The following is a 26,419-nucleotide window of genomic DNA, read 5'->3' on the forward strand; positions in this document are numbered from 1 at the left end:
TTGAACATTAGCAACCACATTTCTGGCTAGTTTTTTCAGCTTTTTTTTTTTTTTCCCAAAAAACAAGATTGTCAACATTTCTTTGGAAGATTTACAGCCTTATTAATAACCTTACTGTTTGGCAGGGAGGCATCGTGATTAAAAATAATTTTTAAATGGTATAAAACTCCATGATTCCCAACAAAAGACTAGTCTTGAACCAAGTACACTTCTAACTTAGGAAGTGACGCTGGGTTTTGTGCAACTCTGCACCATTGCTGGGTGAAGCAGCTTGCTCTGCTTTGGAAGGAATCCAGAAGTGGCAACGAGGGCAGAATCTGGGGGTCATTTGGCTTCAATGTGGATTGAGCTACAGGGAGCTGCTTCTATCAGGGCACTGCCTACCTCTCTGCTTCTGAGCGCAATCATCTGTGGTCTATAAAGCACTAAATGGCTGGGCCTTCGCTGCTGCTTGGAGATCAGCCTTCCTCCCTGGGCAACTTCAGGGCAATTGGGATCAGCTGGGGTTCTGCTGCCAGTATCTCCCACCCCCATCTATAGGGAAGCGGAGGCCCCCACTTAGGGAACGCCTTGCCTTCCATTAGCCAGAAAAGAACTCATCTGGTGATCTTTAGGGCATGGCAGAAAGCCCGTCTTTTAATCAGAGTTGAAAAACAGGGATTTCTACTTTTTTACAAAGAACAATGCATTCAATGAAAACATTCTCAGATTCTTTAAAACTTTACACTAAAATGAGATAAATAGTCTGTTCTTTCTCCCCTTCAGTCTTCAGCTTTCACTGGCTTAATACTTTACCTACTTGTTTGTTCTTTTTTTCACCTTTTCCCCATTCATTCTTTTAGACAATGAGGAAGTTTGGTTTTTTTTTTTTTTTTTTTAAGGCCATACTTGTGGCATATAGAAGTTTTCAAGCTAGAGGTCAAATTGGAGCTACAGCTCCTGGCCTACACCACAGCCACAGCAATGCTGGATCCTTAATCCACTAAGCGAGGCCAGGGATTGAACCAGAATTCTCGTGGATACTAGTCAGGCTCATTACCACTGAGCCTCAACGAGAAACTCCAGGAAGAGATTTTAATGCTAGATTTTGCTTTTGAATTCTTCAACCTGAGATTTGGTCTAATATGTACACCCTTCTACATATTTATTTATTTGTGTATTCCTCCAATAAATAGGGATTACCCAGAATTTATGTAAATGACTCATATATAGTAGGAAAAGAACTTCCTACCTTGATGGAATTTGTGGCCTGTTTAGAAAAACAGAAAATGAACAGATGCACATAGTGAATAAACAAATGCTTGAAAGTGAATAAGTGCTATGAAGAAAAATAAAACAGGAAAAGAAAGGAGAGATTGAACTTTAAGAAAGAATGATTTGAAGTGGGCTCTCAGAAGAGGTGATATTTGACCAGAGAAATAAGCAAAGCCAAAAGTGTGAGCTATGCAAACATAGGGGGTGTGATGGAGCACAAGGGCACCAAGGCTGGTGCTTGCTCATAGCGCCAGCTTCACCCTGAATTGACTGTGGTTTGACTATTCTGGAGGGAAATGTAAGTTTCAAAGGAATGCAGCCAGGGTCAGGTCCGGTCAAATCTTGCAAACAACAGCAATAACTTTTAATATTACTCTAATTGTGATGGTTTCAAGTATGAATGTTGATGTGATCTGTGATTAAAATGCTTTCTGAAGAATGGTCTGCAGGATATACACTTTTGGAGTATACCAGGTGAGAGATAATGGCCCCTTGCTTTTAGGTGATGAGGAGGAGTCAGATTCAGGATACATTAAAGGAATGCCCAACTGGATTTGCTGATGGATTGGATGTGAGATTTGAGGGAAAGAAAAGAGAAGAGAATGACTTCAGATAAATTGCTAGGAAATTAGTTAATATATCTTTGTGGAGATATCAGGCACTAATTATTACATAGGTATACTGAGAGCTAAGTAATTTCAACCTGCTCAATGCTTACAAAACAGAAATCAAGGATGAGGAGAATTACTTACCATTATCCAATTTGCAATAGGAATCACCATACAATTCCGTTAAATGGTAAGATCCTTAGTGCAGTGAAAGAGCAATTCAATTATTATAAAACCCATTTAGAAAGAAGTATTCAGGACCATAAGTAAAATCCACTTTCATTAAACATAGAAGACAGTAGCAAAAGGCACACCCCCTCACCATCTAAGGGCATGTAATTTGGGTAACCAGACTTAACTGTTGGACCCAGGAAAAGTATGCCTATGGTCCTGGCAAACTGATACCCATGCCCCTTTGCACTATTAAAAGTGTCTTGGTATGGACAGCAAATTGTATGTCTACTACAATACAATCTAAATGTTGGAAATTTCTGCATAGTAAAAGAAACAATCAGCAGAAAGAAGAGACAGCCTATAGAATAGGAGAAAAATTTTGCCAAGTATATATGAGATATGGGTGAATATTTAAAATACCTAAATAACTCATGCAACTCAGTACTAAACATATCATCATCAGGGAAATGCAAATCCAAATCACGCTGAGATATCACCTCACACTAGTTAGAATGGCTACTATAAAAAGAAAAGAAAAAGTGCTGGCAAGGATATAAAGAAAAGGGAACTTTGTGTGCTGTTAGTGGGAGTAATAGTGGTCCAGCTGCTATGGAAATCAGTATGGTGTTTCCTCAAAATTAAAAATAGAACTTCCACATGATCCAGCGATCCCATTTTTGGGTATATATCCAAAGGAAATGAAATCACCATCTCGAAAAGATATCTGAACTCCCAAAGCTCCTGGAAGAATTATTCATAATACCTAAGACAACATGGAAACAAAGTGTCCAGTGATGAAAGGAAATGTGAGATTATATATGTGTGTGTGCATAAATATGTGTATATATATGTATATACATACATATAATTAATACACTATCTATATCTATATCTATATCTATATCTATATCTATATCTATATCTATATCTACATCTCTTCTTTTCTTTCTGTCTGTGCCCTTGCTTTGGGTCCTGGCTTCTTTGACTGTAGCCAGGTTTAATGCTAACTTATTTTGGATGCTGACCTGTGCTTGAGCCCAATCAGTAAGCTATGAATGACACCTCCTTGCTTAATAATTCCCAGAACAATGATGCTGTACTCCATGATCTGACAGTTATTACTACTACTACTAACTAACTAGTAATAGTACTACTATCATCATCAATAGCAAGAGTTTTAAGGGTCTATGCTGTGGAAGAAAAAAAAAAAAGAAATAAGTGACTCACTTCTTGGCCTTAAAGAACTTATGATGTGCAAACAGTCATTGCTCATTATATTTGATTGATTCACATCCCTTAATATAAGGGAATTTAAAATTATAATTAAGGCTTACAAAAGGTCTCATTTTTAGACAAGTAATATTACATGACATTTTCCCTTTCAGCTAGGGATTTTAGGGAAGTTTATAAATATTACCTTGATAAACTTCACAAAATCCCTCTTAGGTTGTATGTATAAAATTCATTTGCAGGTCATTAATAAAGAAAAAAAAAGCATGCCTCAGATCAAATGATCTGCCCCAAGTCTGAAATAGCTCTGCATACTGTTCTTTCCACCTGGGTATAGCAGTGGAACCCCCCACCAGCAATACAGCAGTCTATTAATGTTTTTTCCTAAGTATTATTTCTCTTGATAAGAAATAGTAATTCAATTAGAATACATTCTAAGGACCTCATCTTTCAGGTTAAGATAGTAAGACAAACACACAAGCATTAAAGGAACATGGTTGGTCAAATGCTTTGCTATTTTTGTCATTGTCTGTTGTTACAGTATGTATTACGATGTAGTAAATAGAGGGACGCAGATGGTAAATGCCTCATGGCCAACTTCTTTCCCATGTCATTGCTCTAGAATAAGTAACTACAGCTTCTAGCAATGCTGACTTGTGAAGAAAGCTGACACTGTCCATTAGGGTGAAGCATACTCAAACCCATGACACATATAAATCCATGGGTCTTGGAAGCACTTTATGCACCTGCCCAATCTTGACCTCCCCTGCTGGGCTCGCTCCTGAGAATAGACCATTTACCCTACTTCCTGGCCAGAACTGCCCAGAGCATTATTCTGTCAGTCATGCCCAGTTGCTACTGCCTCAGTGGCTAACTCCTTCCTAATTGTCAGCTTCTCCCAAGGCGAGGGTCTGCTCTGGCACTGCTCCCAACATGCCAAGTCAGGAGGCTTGGCGGTTCCTGCATCCAGATTAACTTAGCAACATAACCCTCATCTCTGGTCTGAACATTTATGGATTGATATCATCCTTCTTAGGAAAGAATCATCCCCCTCTAGTGCCTTATGCTAAATATGTAACATAAAATGAGAAAGCACAGAGGCATTCCAGAAAAACTGACACATCAAGGAGTTGTGCCTAGCCACAAGAACTTCACCAATAAAATTAGGTGGTTGGAGAGAAAGATTAGTTTACATAGAATAACATGGAATTCAGATCCTGAATAGTGTCTTTCTAACGATTTTAGAAAAATAAAAGAATAGAATTGATTCAGTATAAGAGGTGAGCCTCACTGGGTTGAATGAAGCAAGGCAGAGAGAAGAAAAAGTATTTGTATTATATAATTATTGCTACATGTAGACAATGTTTTAAATTTTATATTGCGATTTCATTTTCATTCCTTGCCAGAGTAGTTACTGATATTGTACCTATATTGATGATCAGGAAATTAGGGCAAAGAGAAATAACACCCTAGTAATAGCTGAGCTTGGGTCATATTTAGTGGTCTGACACCCAGGTGTGATCTCATTGCCTGTCTGTGGATCCTCCCTGGAAGAGCGAGAGAAAAGCAGATGGTGGTGAATCACTGGTATTTTGCAGGGCACAAAGAAATGGAAAAGACCAGAGCAGATGATTGGGTAGGGCAAAAGGTTCTAAAGGCAAAATGAGACTGTACCTTGTGGTTCTTCTTTTAACATTTATTTTACTTTTATCATTTCTTAACATTGTATTGAAATATAGTTGATTTACAGTGTGATAATTTCTGCTGTTTGAAAAATGATTGAGTTATACATATACACATATCCATTCATTTTCAGATACTTTTCCCATATAGGTTATCACAGAATATTGAATAGAGTTCCCTGGGCTGGACAGCAGGTGCCCGTTGACCATCCATTCCATATACAATAGCAGGCCTATGTTCTTTAAAATACTTTCTTCACTTGGCTTCCAGGACTCCATGGGGCATAGTGTTCCTCCTGTTTCTCCAAATGATATTTCTTGGGCCCCCCCCCTACTTTTTTGTCATTTTAGGGTCACACCTATGGCATATAGAAGTTCCCAGGCTAGGGGTTGAATTGGAGCTGCAGCTGCCTGCCTACACCACAGCTCACAGCAACACCGGATCCTTAACCCACTGAGCAAGGCCAGAGATGGACCCCGCATCCTCATGTATACTAGTCAGGTTCATTAACCACTGAGCCACAGTGGGAACTCCTTTCTTGGACGATTTTGATTCAACCTTCTTCTCTTTTTCACTTTCAGCTGTTGAAATGCTCACTCAGCTCATTTTCTGGATCTCTCTTTCTTTCAGTCTACATGCCCTCTCTCATTGATTTTATCCAGTAACATGGATTCTAAACGCAGATGATTCCCAAATGTATGTTTCAATTCCAAGCCTCTTTTACAATCCATACTTGTATGGCCAGCTGCCTACTTGACATCTTCACCTGAATATCTAGTTAATAAACCTAACGTGGGTGAAAGCTGACACTGGAAAATCTTCATCCCTGCTTCATAAAAGATATTTCTACCTTTGTGCATTTCTAATTGCTTAAGACAGAAATTTTGCCTTCCTTCTGAATATCTCTTTTTCTCTCTTCCTATACCCACTTGTCAGTCAAATATTTAGGTTCTACATTCCAGTTTCCTCCAAAATCTGAAAATATCTCATCAAGCCACTATCAGCTCTTTCCTGGACTCATAGAGTAGCCTCTGATTGGTCTTTTTGACTCTATCCTTCCTTCTGCTATGTCAGGTTATTCTTAATTCACCACCTATAGTGGTCCTGTCAAAATGGGGGGCAGGTCACATTACTTTTCCACTTAAAACCCTCCAAAGACATCTTCTTTTGAATAAAAGCCTGCATGCTTACTATGGCCCACAAGTCCCTTCATGATCTTGGCCTCAACACTCTTCCACTCATGTCTTCTACTAGTCTCCCCGTTACTCACCCTTTAGCTTTTTTGGGGGGTGTGTTTTTTTGTTTTGTTTTTTTTAGTACTGCAGACATGCCCCATCTCAAGATCCTTTTATGATCTTTTTCCAGACATTCAGTGACTCACTCTCTTACTTTGTACAGATCTTTACTCAGATTTTCCCTTCTCCATGAGAACTTTCATAGCCATTTCATCCAAAATTGGAACTTCTCCCCAGCTATTATTTCCTTCACCTGCATTACTTTTTTCCTCTCAGCAATCAGTGCTCTCTAACATTATATGTGTCTCCCTCCAGCTGAAAACCGTGTGTGGTCTAGACGTTTTCTTAAAATAGCTTTAGCATTCCCAGCATTTAGTACAGTGCCTTATAGAGTTTGCATCAAATGAATAAATGAGTTACTTTAAATTACAGTGATCCCTACTTTCTCTAAATATCCATAGCTCTCTATCATTCATTTGGAATTTAATCATAGTCTTCTACGATTTTTTTTTAACTTTTTTTTTTTCATGTCTTTTTGCCTTTTCTAGGGCCACACTCACGGCATATGGAGGTTCCCAGGCTAGGGGTCTAATTGGAGCTGTAGCTGCCAAGCCTACTCCAGAGCCACAGCAACGCAGGATCCGAGCCCCGTCTGCAACCTACACCACAACTCACAGCAACGTCAGATCCTTAACCCACTGAGCAAGGCCAGGGATTGAACCTGCAACCTCATGGTTCCTAGTTGGATTCCTTAACCACTGAGCCATGATGGGAACTCCTTTTTTAAAAACTTTTTATGAGAAAGCATGCTGGGATTCACACTTTTATTATAAGCTCATTATAAAAAAGGAAAGTATGAACATGCTTTTTTAACACTCCACCCATGACTAATTTAGAACTGTCCATAAAGGTGAATGAATAAATGGATGAGAAATTCACCAGATGGGTACAGTAGGGTTGGTGAATGATGGGCCATGGAGGCCAAGTGTAGAAAGGGGTAGCTTAGGAGACAGGACACTGAGAAGGATAACTTAAAGTTGAAGATGAAAGCTGAGTAGTTATAGGCACTTAACGTGGGGAGTCAAGCTGATAAGAACATCACGCCATCTAAATGTAATGCAGTTGCCCCTGATGAATTCAATATTTGATCCACGTGCCAGGTTCTTTCAGTCAAGTCTTCCTGTTTGTCAGAGCTATATTTGGCAGCTGCCAGATACCGTTCTGTTAATTTTTTTAAAAAAATGGAAACAATCTAAGCAATTGAGAAAAATAACAGACCTCAGAGAGATTGTGCACTTTTCTGTATTTCATAAATGTTCCCACTGAACTGATTTTTACATGCCAAAAGGTTAGGCAGGATAATTCTGGAACAAAATATAAACTTAGATAAGCTAAATTCCAAGGGCCTTATTCTAGCATAGTAAAAATTTAAAGTGCAATTCTGGAATATTAAGACTCAAGGAATATACATATATATATTTGTCAGATTGGCTGAGAATGATTTATTTATGTTGAGTCACTACACAGGACCTATCTCACCTCTCTCTTGCTTTATGGCTTAGCAAACAGGTCAGAGGAGAAGAGGTGTATGTCTGTATGCATGTGTGGTAGAAGGGGTTGATTAGAGGGTTGGGATGAGAAAGTAGAGGAATGAACAAGATCAGGAGATGGTCGCTAACTTTTGGCACACATAGAATACAGTGAGAAGAGGCTTTCTTCTAAAAAGGCTGGTCAGCCGGATCATGTAGGCAGGCAGGTAGAAATGTCCATAGAAGGCAGGGAACAGAGGCATCCGTAAAAGAGAGGGACAAGAAGAGGTGTGATGAGAAATCAGAAGTATGCTTGGTGGGAATAGGAAACCCAAGGACAGATGGTAGAGGGGCTGATGATATGTTCTAGCAGGTAACCTAGAGGACCATGGTTGTTGTCCTGCCTCCCTCAGGTCAGTCGCCAGGATTTGGGGGATGGGGGGGTGAATAGTATTGCCCTGCCCCTGTCACTTGTGTCTTTCACTGGGTTGCTGTTGAAGAACATTATTACGTTTGTGCAGGCAAAAATTTTGGAATCAAAAATGATTCGACTGGGACATGTTGACTTTCTACTTGATGTTTGTTAAAACAGGCTGTCACTAAATCAGCACCGTTTCCTTACTTTTGTAATACTTTCAGATGATCTATACTTTCAAGTTCTTCTGTTTATCTTCTTCCTTTCTCAGGGGCTTTTTAATTGACATCTCTGCAAAATTCCAGAGCTATATCCAGTAGAGAGAGGCGATGGCCTTATCCTCCCACTGGAACATTGCTTTTGAGTCTGATCAGTGGCACATTTCCGTTGCTGTTTGAAGCAGTCTCTTGAAATTCTATCATTTTCACATATCCCTCCGACTTCTCAGTTCCCCTCTTGCCTGGATTTTACTACTCAACGTGGCTTCCAAGACTGTGTCAGGTAGACTCTTCTCAATAGAGGTGAAGACTAGCTCAGTTTCAGAGGAAATGATGGCATGTGTCACTCTCAGAGTTACTGGCCCCACCTTCTGATCAGCATTTCCAAGAATCAGGCCCAGGGTTGAAGGCGCTATTCAACACCGTGGTTATGCTCCTATTCTTTCTAAATCAGTCTTTTCTTTGGCTTCTGTTAACTGGAGAGGGTTTTTGGTCTCCCCACTCAGATGACATTCCTCCTCCTCACAGATCTCATCTGAAAACACGAGTTTTCTACCTTTTCTTTGCCTCTTCATGCCTCTTCCTTCTGTTAGTTAACTTTGCAATTGTATTATTTAATTCAGACAAGTATCCTGACAGCTCAGCTTGCACAAATGCTGCTGTCCAAGCTGAAATTCATCTTATTGTTGGGGACTCCTCCTGGATTAAAAGTCTGTGGTTGTGCTTTGTGGATCATCCTGTTCATAGTAATGCTCATGGGTAAGAGAGAAGAAATTTCACAAAACTTAGTGTTAAATCTTATGATCATATATGTACGTCAGCCTAAGGCTATTAACGCACATATATGAGCACTGGCCCATTTAAATGCCTGCCAGACAACATCCTGGCAGAGTATCTGCTGTGAAAATACAGATACTTCCATCTAGTTTATATCTTTTATCATCAGCGTATTGTACACTGAGCCATTATGGTATAGAAAAGAAAGGATGGTGAGAGCAAGAGAGAGAAAAACTCTTGAATTCATCTGTGTTCCATTTTGCCTTTAGCCATACACGTGTCCAGTCAAGACCACCATGCTGTTTTCACACCAACTTGAGAACTGCAAATCAGTGCAGGTGATGCTGGTTCACTGCAGCTCTAACCCTGCCTTCACCATAACTCTTTTACCCAGGCTTTGAGGCTTTCAGACTCAACTCAGTTCACTGAAGCAAAATTGGAGCATCTGGGTAGAGTGTCAAAACAGCAGAGCTAACATCAGTGTGACACCCCAGTGGCTTACTGCAACCCATCTACAAATGCTTCATCAGTTGTTTAGAGGCTGTAGATTAGCTTGTATTCATATCTAGATGCAACGGTTTGTGAATTCATTGGAAAACCTCAGTGACGTAGCTAATCGTTTTTTCCTTGTGGTCTTGAGTTTCTGAAAATTTGCTGGTGCTAATTCAGAATGCAATTCCACTGTTTTATTCTCAATTATTGTGCTAATCTTCTGATTGTTTTCCTTAGCATGCATGTAAACAAATTGACAGCTTGACCTGCATAGTATGTGGAAGAATAGCACTTAAAAAAAATAGGATAGATTTATGATGGATTTATGGTATGACCTTGTTTAATCTTTGGAAAGAAAGATTTTGACATTATTATTATCATTATTATTTCCTAGGACCAATGCTATAAATTTTTATTATTAAATCATAATTATATAATCATGTTTTTTTCCTATCTTGTTCAATTAAGTACCCTGAGTGAAGTAATATTGTCTTAGGTTTTTTTGTTGTTGATTTGCAGGCTGGTGATGGCGTTTCATTCTTTTGACTGCTAGATTCCTTGTAAGTAAATATATGACCTTTTCCTAAAATTGGGAACTGCTAAAATGTTTCATTGCTTATATTTTACTTCTTTACATAAAGCATGAAAATTATTGTAAGAAGAATATTTTTTTTCCCTCAGCAATTCTTTATATTTGCTGAGACTTTCTTGGTGATTTTATGAATTTGGTATATACATATGTTCTCTGAATATCAGTGTCAAGAAAGTAACCCTCTAAAAGTTTATAACAGTCAACTCTTAAGAACCTCGAGATAAATAATATAATGTATTATGAATGCTATTATTGTAAATGAAATACTAAATGAATTCAGGTAAGAAAATTTCAAATACTGAGAAACATTTTCTTCTTTTATCTGCATGCCCATCACCATTAATTTACTTGGTATTCACTGAAATCATACTGATTGTAGAAAAACTGTCTTTGATATTTACATGGATAATATATGCCTTTTAAGGAACAATGTTATGATTTGGTAATGATTAATTCACATACTTAATTAACAATTTAGAGCCCAATTTGAAGAATGTTTAAAGCAAAAACAAAACCAAAAACTACAGTGTTCAAGTGAATCATTGAGGTTTCTGTTTATCAGTGCATGCCCCCGAGGAAAGCTCAGTGCTTAAATACTCAGTGCAAACTGCTTTAAGGTTTAAGTGCCAGCTGTGTATCAGTATGATTTGGATATAATCAATTGGGCATTTATATTGTACCATTGGATGATGTGGCTACTACTTAGAACTGTTTTCTAAGAGACACTTTCAGAAAAGACCCTTTGTGCCAGCAGCTGTTCCCAGGAACCATTTCTGAAGATGTGAAAGAGAAGCAAGTCATACCAACCATATAGCTTCCCACCCTTTCCTTTGGTCATGTTCTCCTTCCCATTGGTGATCCTGGAAGGAGGTAGAAATGGTATCTTAAATTCTAGAAAACAGTGAAGAGTCTGCTAAGAGATAGTTGTGTTTCCTAAATGTGATGGGAATTACTGGATTGAATAGACTAATTATGTTTATGCCAGGTTTCCATTAATCTCAGCGTTCAGTAGACTCTTGTCTGCTTCCCTTTAGATTGGTATCACTCATTATTTGTGTGCCAGGAGCAACTTGGATCTGTATCTCATTGGCTTGTGTTTGCTACTTCAGGTTCAATGGAAAGAGTGTTGGGGAGGATTCTGAAAGGTGTGGGAGGCCAGAGGGCCTTACGAGTGGTAATAACATTTAGTCATTTCATTGTCCATGTGCATTTTAATTTTGTAAAATAAATGTCTACGGGATAACACAGCTTTATTTAATAGATGAATAAAGTGTGATTTTTTTCTGGCAAAACAGCCCATAATGAAGCATAAATGTGTATATCTTTATACACATTAAAACGTATTGGGCTTGGGTAATGTTATCACAGTTAGACTAGGCTATGTGTCGAGTTTCTAAAATGCACTAGAGCACCCTTGTTGTGTAATAATCCACAGTCACATCTACAGACGTTTGGGGGCAGGAGAGAAGAGAACAAAGTAGGGTGGAAATAGGTGTACCCACTCTTAAAAATGATGCAACCATTGGGAGAGAGGACAGGGAAAAGACGAACACTCTGAAGCAAGTAGTTTCTTTTTTAGAAGTGAGGAAGAAGTAAGTTAAGAAACATATAGTTGGGAATGCTATTATCATGGATTAATTTTCTAGTCATTATAGGTGTACTGTAACAGTTCTGATTGTGATAAATTCATTGGGAACCCATGTAGTTCAAACACTTATTTTTAGAAGGGTTTGTCACTTTAAACTAATTAAGCAATTTCCTGGTTTTAATGAATTTACTGCTTGGAAGCACTGACTGAATTTGCCAGACCAGCCAAATGAAGCTGCCCCACGGAGGGTCGTGCTAACTCTCCCTGTGAACATTTTGTGTTAGGAGTTTGTGTTTTTAATGCCTGCCTGCGTTCAGTCTGTGGGGTGTTATTTGAATGCTATGCTTGAATATCAAAGCCTGTTCTGTCTTCAGTGAAATTGTCTCTTGTCAATGTAGTGCTTTAGGGCACAACCTGAAAACGTCTCAAATATGGTTTTCTGTTAGACAATCTATACTTCCTCCAAATTTAGGGAGCATCATGTCAGATAAAGTTCTGTGAATTCTCTTCCTTCCAGCCACCAAGTATGGTAGCTCTGAGGAGACTTATATGAAAAGATGCTCCTGGTAGATGTCATAGTAATTCCCACTTGGTCCCAAACTGATGTCCCTGGTGTGACCATACCCTCTGGCATTTCTTCTCTGCTCTGTTCTCCAGACCACTAGTAGGGTGTAAACATTGAAAACAATGTTTTACTAATATATACTTAATATGTCACTCCCTGTGTCTAGAATACCACTTTCCTCTCTTCTGCCTCAAATCTTATCCTTCAATCCTTCAGCAAACATCAAACCCTTTCATGAAACATGACCTGATACCCCTCTTCCAAATTAATTTATCCTTCTATTCTTCAAGTATGAGGACATTCTTGAAACAGTTATTGTATCAGAGATTGCCTTTATTACAATTTGTTTAGTCCTCAGTTTTTCATCCAATTTTACTTTCTATACTGTAAGGAAAATACAGTGTGTCACCTTTCACAAAGTAGGTGCTCAATTAGAATTTATTTACATTAGTAGTTCAGCTGGTGTTCTAACAATAGTTTTAGAATCGCCCATACTTAAGAGTATAAATTCCAAAAGATTTAGAGAAGGCATGGGTATTCATTCTAAATACACCTGAGTATTTCCACATGTGGACTTGATATTTGTTTCTTTAATCTTAAACTGGTTTTAATAGTTTGATATCTATCACAAATGCTTCAGAAAAATGTAGTAATACTTAATTTGGGCTATGATAAAATGGCCCACATCAAAGTATTCACATATCTGGACTTCCCATGTGACTCACAACATAACTACCTGGCATTGCTTCTATAGTGGTTGTTGCTCAACCCATAGCTTGGGAGCTTCCTTATGCCACAAGTGTAGCCAAAAAAAAAAAAAAAAGAAGAAGAAGAAAAAAAAGTGTCCACATAGCCATTCATTCATGCTGGCAATACTGATACAAATCTGATCTAGTTTATATTCTTCTGAAGCAGATCTTTGGTGTGGTATATATTGTGTCATAGTCTATGATTAAGGAAAGAAATCATATACTTTAAGACTCCAGATAAGGATCCGATTATCCTTTTAGGGCTGGTTGCAGTAAAATTCACTGAGATGTTGCATCTTTGTTTGGTATCAAAAGAAGTATAACAGCTTTTCAGATAAAGAAAGAACAATATGGTACAGGATTATAAAGTAACATTTATTGATCACTTGCTAAATGCCAGATCCAGTTGTAGGTGCTTAACATATGTTGATTCATTTAATCTTCTTAACTATTATTAGTTGTCTGTTCTACCAATGAAACTAGTCACAGAGTAGGTACCGTATTTGTCCAACACTCCATGGCAAGACAGTAGCTGAGTCAGGATTCAAACCTAGGCAGTCTTTTCCCAAAGACCAAACTCAAAATTCTATTTTTAGGGTGTTAACTCTGATGACTTTTTGGAGGGCAGGTTATCGTGAGACCAGCCAGAAGAACAGGATAGAAAGCTCTTGCCATTTCCTAGATGAACAATCATCTGGGCATCCATTAACGGTGTGGTATTAGCAGCAGAAAAATGCAGCAAGTTTGAGAGAGCCTTTTGTGATTGGAGCAAGGGTGCTGTTTGGATTTAGGGATTCATTTGTTGTGTGAAGGGGAGAAACAAGTTGAGAATGTACATTCTAATTTCCTGGCCTCAAAGAATGTAGACATTATATCATTAATCAGCAAAAATAAAGGAGTAGGGGCACATCTTAGGAACAGTATACTGGGTCTAGTTGGAGACATGTTATCTTAAGTTTTCATCACAGTGGAAATATTCAGGGGGTGGTTGGGAGGATGGGTCTGGAGGGTGGGAGGGAGGGTGGGTGAGCTGGAGAGACAGGTCTGGGAGTCATCAGAGGAGGGTGGTATTGGAGCTCTGGGAGGAAATGGAGGGCACATGGGAAGATGCCTCATGGAAGCAGAGGGGAGGACCAAGAGGAGACCTCAGCGACAGCAAGCCAGGCTGAGGAGGCAGAGGCAGAGGCAGAGGGAATTGCTGAGGACAGGAGAGAATGTAGTGAAGATGCAGGAAAGGATGGGGTATGAGAATGGATAAAAGAAGAAGATTTCAAAAATTAAAGTTATCATTGCAGTCAAGAAGAGCTTGGCTAGGACTGAGCAAAGACAGTGGATCTTGAAGTTAGCAGTTCTTTGAATAAAGTTGCAGGATGGAAGCCAAGAAATGAGTAAGACTTTAGTAAGTAGAGACCAAGCAAGGTGATAGCCATGTCAAAGGAATCATTTTCTTCTTGTTTGTATTGATTTGTTATTTAGGGGTGAGACAGCTTTGAATGTTGTGTACTCAGAAGAAAGACATTGTGAGGAGCAGAGATGAATGATGTTAGGGGATGCTGGAGAGAATCAGGACTTGGACAAAAGACAGTGTAGAAATGAAACCCTCCCTGTCATAGGTAAGGAGAAGAGAAAATTCTTCCTCTAGAACCAGAGGTAAGACAGTTAGTATAGGGTAGATTTGGCAATAAAAGATATCCCTCTTAATTTCTTTGGAGAAATGAAGATTTCATTTTCTTCCAAGAGATCAAGTTCCTCAGCAAAGAATCATGGGAGTAAGCTTGAAGTTAGAAGACTTTCCATGCAAAAAGCAAAAGACTGCTGAATAAGGACCCTCCAAAATAACACCAAAGACTATTGAAGTTGAAAGAAAAGTCATACATGGTCACAGGATCACTTTACCCGATTTTATGATTAGCTCTGGCAATTGTTAGGCTCTTTTAGGAAAGCGTTAGAGCCATATTTGGCTTATCTTAAGTATCAGGCATTACTGTAAATAAAGGAAAGTGGGATTGAAATTCCACACATAGTGAGTCTTTGTGAAGTCCACAATAAGACTGAAAATCATTGAGAATTATGCACGATAGTACAAATCTCAAGGAATATTTTGTCACCACCTGGCATCAAGCACCAATAGTTGGCATCCAGATCTGTTTTTGTTATGCTTTTTTTTCCCCTCAGTTACAGATATATGCAAATGATAGGCTTCCCCATTAACTTACAACTTATTATAACAGCTTTGGGTGTCAGGGTTCCCAAGACCAACCCCAGGTTCGATGTTTTACGGGGACTGGCAAGACTCAGCCTATAGTCATAGGTATAGCCCTAATTTATTATAGCAAAAGGAAATAGTGCAAAATAATCAAAGGAAAACTACAGGGGTGAAGTCTGTAGGAAGCCAGGCACAAGCTTCCAGGGGCCCTATCCCAGGGGAGTCACACAGGATACACTGACTTTCCTAATAATGATTCCAAACACCATGTGTGAAACTGTTTACCGGGATGCTCATGGAAACATAGCACCATGGCTTTTTTTGGAGGGTGGCTCACCTAGGCAGCCATTGCCTGGAACATACCAAGATTCCAGACTTCCAGAAGGAAAGCAGATGCTCAGCACAAACTACCATGTTTTCACCAACAGTGGGCCACCCTGTGAGTTTGGGTGGCAGGAGCCTTCTCGAAGTCCAGGTTTCCAGATGCCAACCAAGGGCTCAACTTGTAAGCAGCCTGGCAAAGGGCAGCAGTCAGGCATGCTGGGCTAACCCTTTTCTGCACACTCTACTTGTCTTCTGTTTATTTAGATGTTCTGTCACTTCCTTGATTTTGCTGACCCCTTCTCTCTTTTTCTGGCTTCTCTGCTCTCCACTGTGCATTATCTATGAGCCTCCTTTTGAAGCCACTTGAAAGGAGTACTTCACTGGACCAAATGGTCCGTCTAGACCCTGTGTGGCAGAGCGCTAACTGCTGGACACACAGAGGTCCCAGATCAGGCCTGTGAACTTGCCATGCTTGGTCCAGTCAGCCATGGATGCAGAGATAGATTCAAGTGTTGAAATTTGCTCAGAATGTTCCCTGAGCATGGAAAGTTCTCAGGTTAGAAAAGACTCCTTTCCAAAGTGACAGTACCCCTTATGTGGGACCAAGAACAGAGAGAGATTATAGGATAATAGGACTGAGGAATGATTAAGTCTGATGAAATGACGTAGAATTATTCCAAGTTATCAATCCCCAAGCACAAACTTCAGAATGGAAATACCATATTTTGTGCTCAGTAGTTTTTCTAAAAATATTCTTTGAGCACATGCTTTATTGGTTTTTAATTACCTATTAAATATAACCCAAATGTGGTATCCTTTCCTTAACATTCTCTGCACTGTCATCAGCCTAACTTCTGGCTGTCTTTTCTAATACAACCCCACCTAAGAGTTGAACAGAACTCTTCCTTATTCCCCAGAAAACATTTTGGAGTTCTTGATTTTGTGCAGTTCCATCTGAATAGAGTGCCGTTTTCTGGAATTATGACTCATATCTCATGATCTAGTTCAAATGGCACTTTTCTAAGAAGCCTTCTGCAATTATTCCTAAAACTGAAGTTGTCTTTCCTGCTTCAATGATTCAATGGACAAATGCGTGGTATGAAACTGGACATTAAACAAATAATCCTCTGAATATTTCTAGCTCCTTAAACTCAACCCAGAGCTCTTTTTGCTTATAAATAAAGCTTTAGACCCTATTGTATCTTCCTTAGCCACTAACATTGTTTTGCATAGAGTAGAAGTAAGTTGATAAATATATCTGAATTAATGACTGAATGAATCTGTCAGTATAGCATGAACCAGCATTATTAGGCTATTACACCTTACTTTCAGTCATAGTGGCTCCAGTGGACCAGTTGTCCTTTTTTTTTTTTTTAAATCACTTGAAAGTGGATGTCAAATAATTTTGCAAGTTAAACAGTAATAAGGGAGAAATATTTACAGTGAAAACAATGGCTCCTACACTCACCCCCATAGCACCTACTATGGATTCAAGTTTCATTGTCATCCTGGGTGTATTTGACAGCAGTTCCATTACTTGTACAAGTACCATCAAAATGTGTTATTCTTGATCCAATTCTGTCATTTGAAGGTCACATTAATGGAGGGATGAGAAGTGCTCAGCTCTGTACAGAACTGCTAGATTCTGCTTGATTTGCAAAATGGGAAAATGTCTTTTTGCCCCCTAGGTTTGTGTTAGTAGATGATCATGTTTCAGAGGTGAAATATGAAACAAAAATTGAGGCATTTGAGAATAAAAAGCTCAATTTTATTGTGCTTTACTCACAAGGAATGACATGTGCAAATTAGAAAGCCCTATAGAATGGAACCTATTGATTATACTACTAAAATATTTGTATGCCATCATATTTAGAAAACCTTTCAACATCCTCCCCATAGAGGTGGTATGGGCTTGCCCGACTTAATTACTTTAGTGATTGGTGTGGATGTATGTATGCATGGGCAGCAAAAAAAAAAAAAAAAAAAAAAGGAATTACCCAGATGTCAAATAGTGAAAATAATGAAATATGACACGTGTTCTGAAAGATCAGCTTGCTTCGGTTTCCTCTTTCCTCTTCTACATTGAACAGAATTCTAGTATAACAGGAAAAAAGTTAACTTGTTAACATACAGTCCAGTTCTTTCTTCTTTCAAGAAAATGAAATCTATTGTCTGTGAATGAAATCTCTGTCTAAATGATGTCACTAGGGCCACACATACTTTCTTATTTCTTTAGAGTTCTTGTCAGTTCCTGATACAGTGAATGCTCAAATAGTGCTGATTTTCTGATTATACGTCTGTCTACCATCTCAGTTGAACTAAGTAGAAATATGTAAAATAACGGAGAGTCCGCTTCAGTCATTCTTTTATCACTAAGTGAAGACCATTTTAGAGTTTCTCCTTCCTCACAGACCAAAGTAGAACTTATAAACCCATGGATTTGAAAAGCTTAAGGTTATTTGAGAGTGTCCAGTCCATTGGTTCTCAACCCTATTAGACTCAAAGCTCCCTTTCATACCAAATAGGTTATCACACAAACTCTATGAAATGAAATTCATAGAAAATATAACCTGCCCATAATCATCATCTCAAGAAATTAATATCACGCAGGAATATAGAGATAAAAGTAATTTGTGATAGAAGAATATATACACCTGCGTGCAAATAAACACTCATGTGCCACTAAAGCAGAGGACACTGTGAACATATTTCATCTGGCACTTACATACAGGGCACTGTGAAGGCACAGCTATAAATGCAATCTTACAAATGTATTAACAACACAAATTACCATGGGTGATATGAATTTCTATGGTCATGAATAACTTTTAATAAAGTTGTGAACAAAAGAGAGCACACTATTTCATTGTATGGTATTTGCACCGCTGGAAATTTTTTATGACTATTAAAACTTAGCCAGAAATATTTTGTGTTCATAATTCAGTGGGGTTAGGTTTTGGGGTTGGATAATTACCGACAGGATTTGCCTTTTGAAACTTCCCCTCGAAGCTCTATACAATGGGAGGCTTCCCTTCTCTCCCTCCCCATGTCCTGTGCACTGCCAGGTGTTTACTATTCCTGGCTTTCACCCAATGGATAGTTATAGGCCACGCAAACGTCTTTATACCCCAAAATTGCATATCCACAAGTGTTCAGAAGCCCATAGGGGCATTACTGCTTCTGTTGAGAATCTCTGTCTAATCCAGCACCTTTATTTTCTAGACGAAGAGACTAGAGATTTTTAGGTAACTTTCCTGAAGTTACACAACTAGTACAGAATCTAGCTGAACTAAGTGATAAACTTAGGTTTTGGATTATACTGAATCTGATCTTATGCCAACACAGAAGCTCTGATACAGGTGGTGTTGAGTGGAACAGTGCTCCTGGGAACAATGGCTGTAATCTCGCCAAGGATACTGCATGCATATGTTAAAGTAGCCCAGACAGACATCCCAGAGGATCAGTTTATTTCCTGAATGCAAATAAACCAAATCTGCACCCTCTATTCCCACTAATCCCATCCATCGTCCTGTTGTCTACTCAGACAATCTTCCCTCCCACTCTTGGAAATAAACATCTTCCAAGCCTTTCCAAGAGCTTCAGATAAATACCCCCTTCTATCTGACGAACATATCATTTCCTCTCTGAGCAGCTTCCAAGCCTCTTCTTCATCACTTTTTCCAGAAATATTTCCCATTGTTCACAGTGCTTACAGAATTGCATGTCACCTCCCCCATAATTGCACTTCTCTACATGTACTAGTTTTGCCTGTATGTCAATGAAGAGTTTATTTTCACTGGTTTTATCTGTCCTCCTAATTGATCAATCCTGAAGGGACAACTAATTCCAAGCATCTAATGCTATGTTAGCACCCTGTGGCCACTCCACAAATAGTTGACTGATTTATACCAAATTGAGGACTGGGAAAGCCACGATTCTAATGGTAACTTAATACAGGCCACAAAAATAATGAGCTTATGTAGAATGTAAACATCTCCGGTTCCTTCAAATATTAGTGATAAATTACAAACTCTTCTTTGGAATGCATTTCATGACATTTGATTATTGAAGTTCCTGAACCAGTGACCATTTTGTCCTAGTTGCTATGGGCCATCTCCAGGGAGAATTCCTGTAGCACTCTTCACAGTGGAAACTGATAAGTAGAAGGGTCATCCAATTAGTTGCCATTGCTCCAGGCAAAACTCTACTTAAACTGTCATCAATTCTTAACACTCTTCAGAGAAAGAGATCCTACTACACCCCACAGTAACCAGACCCTTATGTCAAGAATTCATCCTCTCTCTCTCTCAAAAACAAAACAAAACAGAAAAGCACTCTCATTTCAAATTATTTATTTTTCATTTAACATTATTGGAAAAAAACAACCTTAAGCTAAGATGAGTAGTATGAAACAATTAATAAATTTGAAAGTGTTAAGCTACTTGTTTACTTTCATTGTGTTAAAGAGCAGTGACTTTTTTTTCCCTTTCTAATATCACTCCCACCGCTACAACTTAAACCAACTGTGCACTGAGTTATTGTTGTTTTTTTTATGTGTACAACTGCTTTCTTCTCTGCCTCTTGCCATTTATTAACAAATATTTAGTGAGCACCCCCTGTGAAATAAATTTAGTCCTCATCCCTGAGAAATTAAAGATACTAAAAGTTCACTCCTACCCTTAAAGACCATACCACATAGGTCTAAGAATTTATTATCAAATTAAACCAGAAGTACACAATAATATTTAATATACACATTAAGTAGCACAGAATTCTATCAGCATGTAGCAATCTACATCAATCTACCCTGTCATTTATTCCATTCATCCATCCAACCAATATCTATTTCCATATTTTGCACCAGGCATAGACACTGGGGTGGGGTTCCAATAGTGAATAAAATATTTAAAAGCTCCCTGTTCATAAAATTTACATTGTAATGAGTTAGAAAGATGCTGATCAAAAATATCAAATACATTTATAACTGCTTATTGAAAAATACCATAGAATAGTTAATGCTATGACTTAGTTTGGAGAGCAAGGTATAAGAGTGGAAAGATAATTTTCAAACGACAGTATTAAACTTTAACTTAGTAGGACCTAATTAGGGGAAGGTCGGGGAAGGAAAATAATCCAGATGAAGAAACAACACTTGCCAAGCCCAGGAAACAAAAAAGAAGAAACAGTTGGAGGACCAAGGGTCAGGTTTCCAGCATATGGAAAACAAGAGGGAAAAGGTTCTTTCTCAAGTTGAAATGGGAGTCAGGAGCCAGATTGTTGAGTGCCCCATGGGCCATGATAAAAATATAGTTTTCTCTACTAAGGAAAATTGGTAACTAGTGAAGACGAACTATGTATCTTGAATGTATGTGTTCATTGGCATTGTGGAGAATTCTCTGAAAAAAGCCAGAGGAGATGTGTGGAAACCCATAAAAGGATTACACAGCATATTAGAGATATAATTAGAATTTGGGATTAATAGTGACAGTGGAAAGAGGCAGGATGGGTCTGAAAAGCATTTAGGAGATAAAATTAACAGTTATTTTTGATGTATTGGATTTGGGTATGTGTGTGGGCTCTTCCTTTTCTAGCATCTGTGTAGTAGGATGAAGATTGAGACTCCACTGTTGCCTTTAGTAAGAGGAGAATTTCTGGATCCCTTTATAACAGTTATTACAGTACAGTGATGGAGGCAGAAGCCAGACTGAATGATAGTGAAAGGTGAGAAAACAGAACTAATGAGTATATGTAAACAACTTTCTAGGCAAGCCTTGCCATGAATGGGAAGAAGAAAGATAGGATAATAGGTTAGAGGAGAGGGAGGTTGGAGAAATAAGTATTTTATGTGTTGATGGGCAGATCACTATATAAAAAAATGTTTAGATGCAGGGGACAGAGCATATACCAAGTAGTAAAAGGTTCCTGAGAAGGTTAGGTAGAATGAAATCAGGGTATGGTGGACTTCAACCTGGAAGATGTATACCTTCTCTGTTGTTATTGAAAGAAATGAGGGGGAAATGGTTACAAGGATATTTTTGATACTGAGAACTTGGATTAATTCCCAGCTGATATATCCTATTTTCTCTGAGAATTTGGTGGCCTGACATCTGTTAAGGGTGATAAGAAAATAATGTAATAAAATCAGAGTTTTGGAAACAGAAAGATCTGAAATGGGATACTTGACTGTGTGATTTTATTGATGGAACAATGTCAGTTAAAACAAGATTCTGGCAGAGTTCCCACTGTGGCTCAGCAGAAATGAATCCAACTAGGAACCATGAGGTTGCGTGTTTGATCTCTGGCCTCACTCAGTGGGTTAAGAATCTCGCGTTGCCATGAGCTGTGGTGTAGGTCACAGACATGGCTCAGATCCTGTATTGCTCTGGCTGTGGCAGAGGCTGCCAGCTGCAGCTCTGATTCAGCCCCTAGCCTGGGTACCTCCATATGCCGTGGGTGCAGCCCTAAAAAGAAAAAAAAAAAAAAAAGATTCTGGCTAAATCCATGTCTGAGAGGGTAATGGATTAGAGGTTAAAAATTCATTGAATATATATACTTAACCTTAATTTATTCCTGAAATATAATATGATTGAGATCAAGAATCATTTCCTATATTCTCTGTTTGGCACACAGACTAGATTGGATGATATGTACATATTGAATCAATTTCACTCTTTTTTGACCTTACAGACATTATCAGTGATTAGGGTGTTACCATTTTAGTATAAAAGATCTGTCTGACTATTGCAGAACCATTATATTATTCAGGATGTAGACATTTTCTCTTTTCTACATTAAAAAATAGGGAAATAAATGATAATTTTTAACCCTTTAAAAAAGTAATTTCATTGGCCAAGCATTGTATTGAGATTAATGATAACAATATAAATAATGACAAAAGATATTTATAATAGGTAAAAATTTCAAAAAACCCTTTTTTTTTGGTTAAAGGTGTTTTCTATGTGTCTGAGAGTAATCCCAACTAGTCAGTATAGGCATCTTTAAGAAACCATATCCACTGTGATAATACACTTAGCAAATAAATAACTTTTATTATGTTTTGAGGTGTCTACCAGGGGAGGGAAAAAAAGTCCTAGAAAATTCCTGGAAGAAAGTCCTTGTGTTCTATCCTATAACTTTCTTTTTCTTTTTTAATTTTATTGGGTTATAGTTGATTTACAGCGTTGTGTTGTTTTCAGGTGTACAGCAAAGTGATTCAGTTATACATATACACATATCCATTATTTTTTGTATTCTTTTCCCATATAGGTTATTACAGAATACTGAGTAGTGTTCCCTGTGCTACACAGTAGGTCCTTGTTAGTTATCTACTTTTTATATATAGTAGTGTGTATATGTTAATCCCAAACTCCTAATTTATTCCTCCCCTCATGTTTCTCCATTGGTAACTATAAATTTGTTTTCCAAATCTGTTAGTCTGTTTCTGTTTTGTAAATAAATTCATTTGTATCATATTTAAAATTATATTTCATATGTAAGTGATATTATATGATATTTGTTTTTCTCTTCCTGACTTACTTCACTTAGTATGATAATCTCTAGGTCTATCTGTGTTGCTCCAAATGGCATTATTTAATTCTTTTTTATGGCTGAGTAATTCTCCATTGTGTATATGAAACACATCTTCTTTATCCATTTATCTGTCATTGGATATTTAGGTTGCTTCCCTATCTTGGCTGTCATAAATAGTGCTGCAATGAATACTGGGGTATGTACATCTTTTTGAATTATGGTTTTCTGTACAAATGTGCCCAGAAGTGGGATTTCTGGATCTTATTGTAGTTCTATGTTTAGTTTTTAAGAAATCTCCATACTGTTCTCCATAGTGGTTGTACTAATTTATATTCCTACTAAGAGTGTACAAGGGTTCCCCTTTCTACATACCCTCTCCAGTATTTATTGTTTGTAGCCTTTTTGATGATGGCCATTCTGACCAGTGTAAGGTGATATTTCATTGTGGTTTTGATTTGGATTTTTCTAATAATTTGTGACATTGAGCATCTTTTCATATGCTTTTTGTCCATCTATGTCTTATTTTCCTGTAACTTCTAATTAAAAAAAAAGATGACAATGAATAACAAAAATTACTGTGACCTTGACAAAAATGGTCACTGCCTCAGTAATATTTTAGCTAGATAAACTATTTCCTTGATTTTCTAGTCAGTAAATCATCGGTATGTAAAGATTCATTGATTCATTTAATAGTAAAAATTTTGAATGTGGCCTTCTTAGTTTTCACAGTTATTGCCACACCTAGAGGCTAGCTCTTTCAAGATATTCAGACTTTCACCCATTTTTTAAAAAGTTTAAGTTAATAGTTATATCAAGATAAGAGATGGCTGAAAAATAGTGGGCACATTTCAAGGGAATCAAAATAAACGTCTTTGATAAATCTATCTCTTGATTTTACATAATTGTCTTTTTCTAGCAGCCGATAGAACACTGGTCCATTTTTCTTATTATCTAATTTCAAATGGGATACTAAGGATTGTTGTGGATGGTTGCAATTGGGTTAATTGCTTGGTTTGAGCTGTGATTGTCAACATAGATTAATTTTATGCTAAAACACTAATACTCATCTGTATACATGGTGATACCAATTACATTTATCTATATAACACCATTGTTGCTGAAACTCAGACCCTGTCCAACCCCATCAAATAGAAAAGCAGAGAGAGAGTTTTGGGTGAAGGGGAAAAAAAAATAGCTTTATTGCTTTGCCAGGCGAAGGAGGCCACTGCTGACTAATGCCCTAAAGACTGTGCCCTCCTTTGGGAAAGAATAGGAAGTGGCTTTATAATTTGGGAGTAGAAAATAGGGTCACAGATAAGGGATCAGCATAGATGTAAGCTTTCATTCTTCTTCAGAGTTGGTGTTTAGTGGCCCCAGAACTGGTTCTGGTAGCCTTCCTTTCTGTTTTTCATTTGTTGGGGGTTTTAGTTCAGCAGAAGAACTCAAAGATATCATTACCCATATTCCTTGAGGAGGAACCTGGACCCTGCCCCCAAGGCTGCAGTATTATTTCTTGTCTGCTCCTCCCTTGTGTCTGCATCTCCTCTCTTCCTTGATTAGCATTGAGTCTGCCCTTTGGAACTCGGGGAAGGTCATGGAAGCTGAAGTTTATTCCCTAAATAAAAGAAATGAGGAGCACAGAAAGGCTTGCGCCCAGGAGCCCCAGAGGGCCCTGCTTGCTTTCACCAGTGCAAATCATATGCTTTCCATGAAGTAAAAGCTTAAAAAGTTTTGATGTAACAGCTAGAGAACATTTATACCAGCTCTTCAGTACAGAACTGGATGATTATTTTCAAGGGTCACCTGTCTTTGGCACAGCTGGATATACTTGAGGTAGATTTGCAAAGCAGTTTTTACGTACTCAGGTTGTAGCTCCTGAAGAGGGGACTAATCTTCTGTGATGGTGAACTGAGAAGTTTTCCTTTCTGGTGTCAACTAAGGTGGAATTAAATCACAAAACTATGAACCCTGAACAGACTTTTAAGGTAAATAAAAATAATCTGCTCTCATAGCTTTTCTCATTATGCCTTTCAAAGTTTGTGTGAACATTTTAAGAGGCCTCTTTCTCTGTGACAAATAGGAAAACCAGAAGCACATGGTGAATAATGCAACAGCTTCTAGCATTCAAGACAATTGTTGTAGTAACCAGTCCAAGGTGAGGGGGAGTGTATCATTATTACCTTCTCTTCAAATTCTTTAGCCCATAGATTTAATTCTATGCCTCATATTATACAGCGCAAAAATAGAAGATCATTGACAATACAGGGGAAAATGCTAAGGAGACGTTTTCTCAGTCCACCCGGTGGAAGAACCATTTAGCTAATAATGTTCAAGGTGTCTTTAAATATGCTGTGGGAGCCCTTAAGTGTGCATTTCAAAGTAAGCAAAAACATGCAGGCCCAGTTAGATTCCATTCCAGAAGCAGAAAGTGGATGGATGCTTCTCACCAGCCACTGCAGGCAACACCACATAATCATGTAGGCTGCCAGGACTTCTGCTTTTATAAGCAAAACAAAACTGGCGATTAAACGTACAAAAGCTCCTTCCTAAAGAGCTTTCTTTCAAAGAGATACCTAGGAGAGGCTGTACCAGCCTTAAGCCAAGGTTTAAAACCCTCCTGGAAGTGCTATTTGTGGTCAAATAAAAAGTATCCAGCCTCACCCCTGTGTATGATTCCAATGAGGACAGCTTTAGCCAGAGTCACGTGGCAGACTTGGTTTTAAGTGAAAACATTTTAATTTTTGTGATATGATGACAGCCTAGCCCTTTTGACATCCTAATATTCTGATCATTTTTCCTGTCTGGAATATCATTGTGCCTGGGCAGGCAAGAGGTTATGAACTGCACAAATTAGAAAGTTATTTCATCCACTTGGCACAGAAATATTGGTTGCCCCTTTACTATGTTAAGTATGCGTTTATGAATATTCAACAGAAAACAACCTGTCTGTTAGATTTAACTTAAAGAATGACATATATAATGTATAGCCTTTTTAATTGTTTAAATAATCCATGAAGTCATTATGCTTGTTTTTCTGTCTCTACCTGGTTAGCCAAAGATATTCACTCCTGCTATAGAGAATTAAATTGACAGTGAATGTGTGTTGATTGACTGATAAATATTATAGAGGCAGGAAAGAAGCTAGCTCAATGGACCATGAGGAAGGGGGGAAGCATGATTAAGTATTTCCTCTTTCTCCAGCACTGGTACATATTCCTGGAAAAATTTTTAAACTTTAAAATCATTTTAT

At 38.1% G+C, this 26,419-nt stretch overlaps 1 protein-coding gene across 15 annotated transcripts in view; it reads left to right on the forward strand.

Annotated features, from left to right (window-relative positions):
- Positions 1-26,419, forward strand: part of TENM3 (teneurin transmembrane protein 3) — a 2,581,468-nt gene that overhangs the window by 1,049,373 nt on the left and 1,505,676 nt on the right. For 12 of the 15 annotated variants that reach the window (XM_085000902.1, XM_021076353.2, XM_021076363.2 and 9 more), the window contains one exon: positions 10,135-10,175. The gene's annotated coding sequence lies outside the window, so the exon portion shown is untranslated. Of the gene's footprint in view, positions 1-10,134; positions 10,180-26,419 lie in introns of all 15 variants that reach the window. The other 3 variants (XM_021076354.2, XM_085000908.1, XM_085000916.1) reach the window with 1 other exon arrangement.

This window comes from Sus scrofa, chromosome 15, assembly GCF_054392235.1.
Source record: "Sus scrofa isolate SSC_HxYL_T2T_F1_AM1 chromosome 15, Sscrofa_HxYL_maternal_Yorkshire_Landrace_v2.0, whole genome shotgun sequence".
Taxonomy (NCBI): Eukaryota; Metazoa; Chordata; class Mammalia; order Artiodactyla; family Suidae; genus Sus; species Sus scrofa.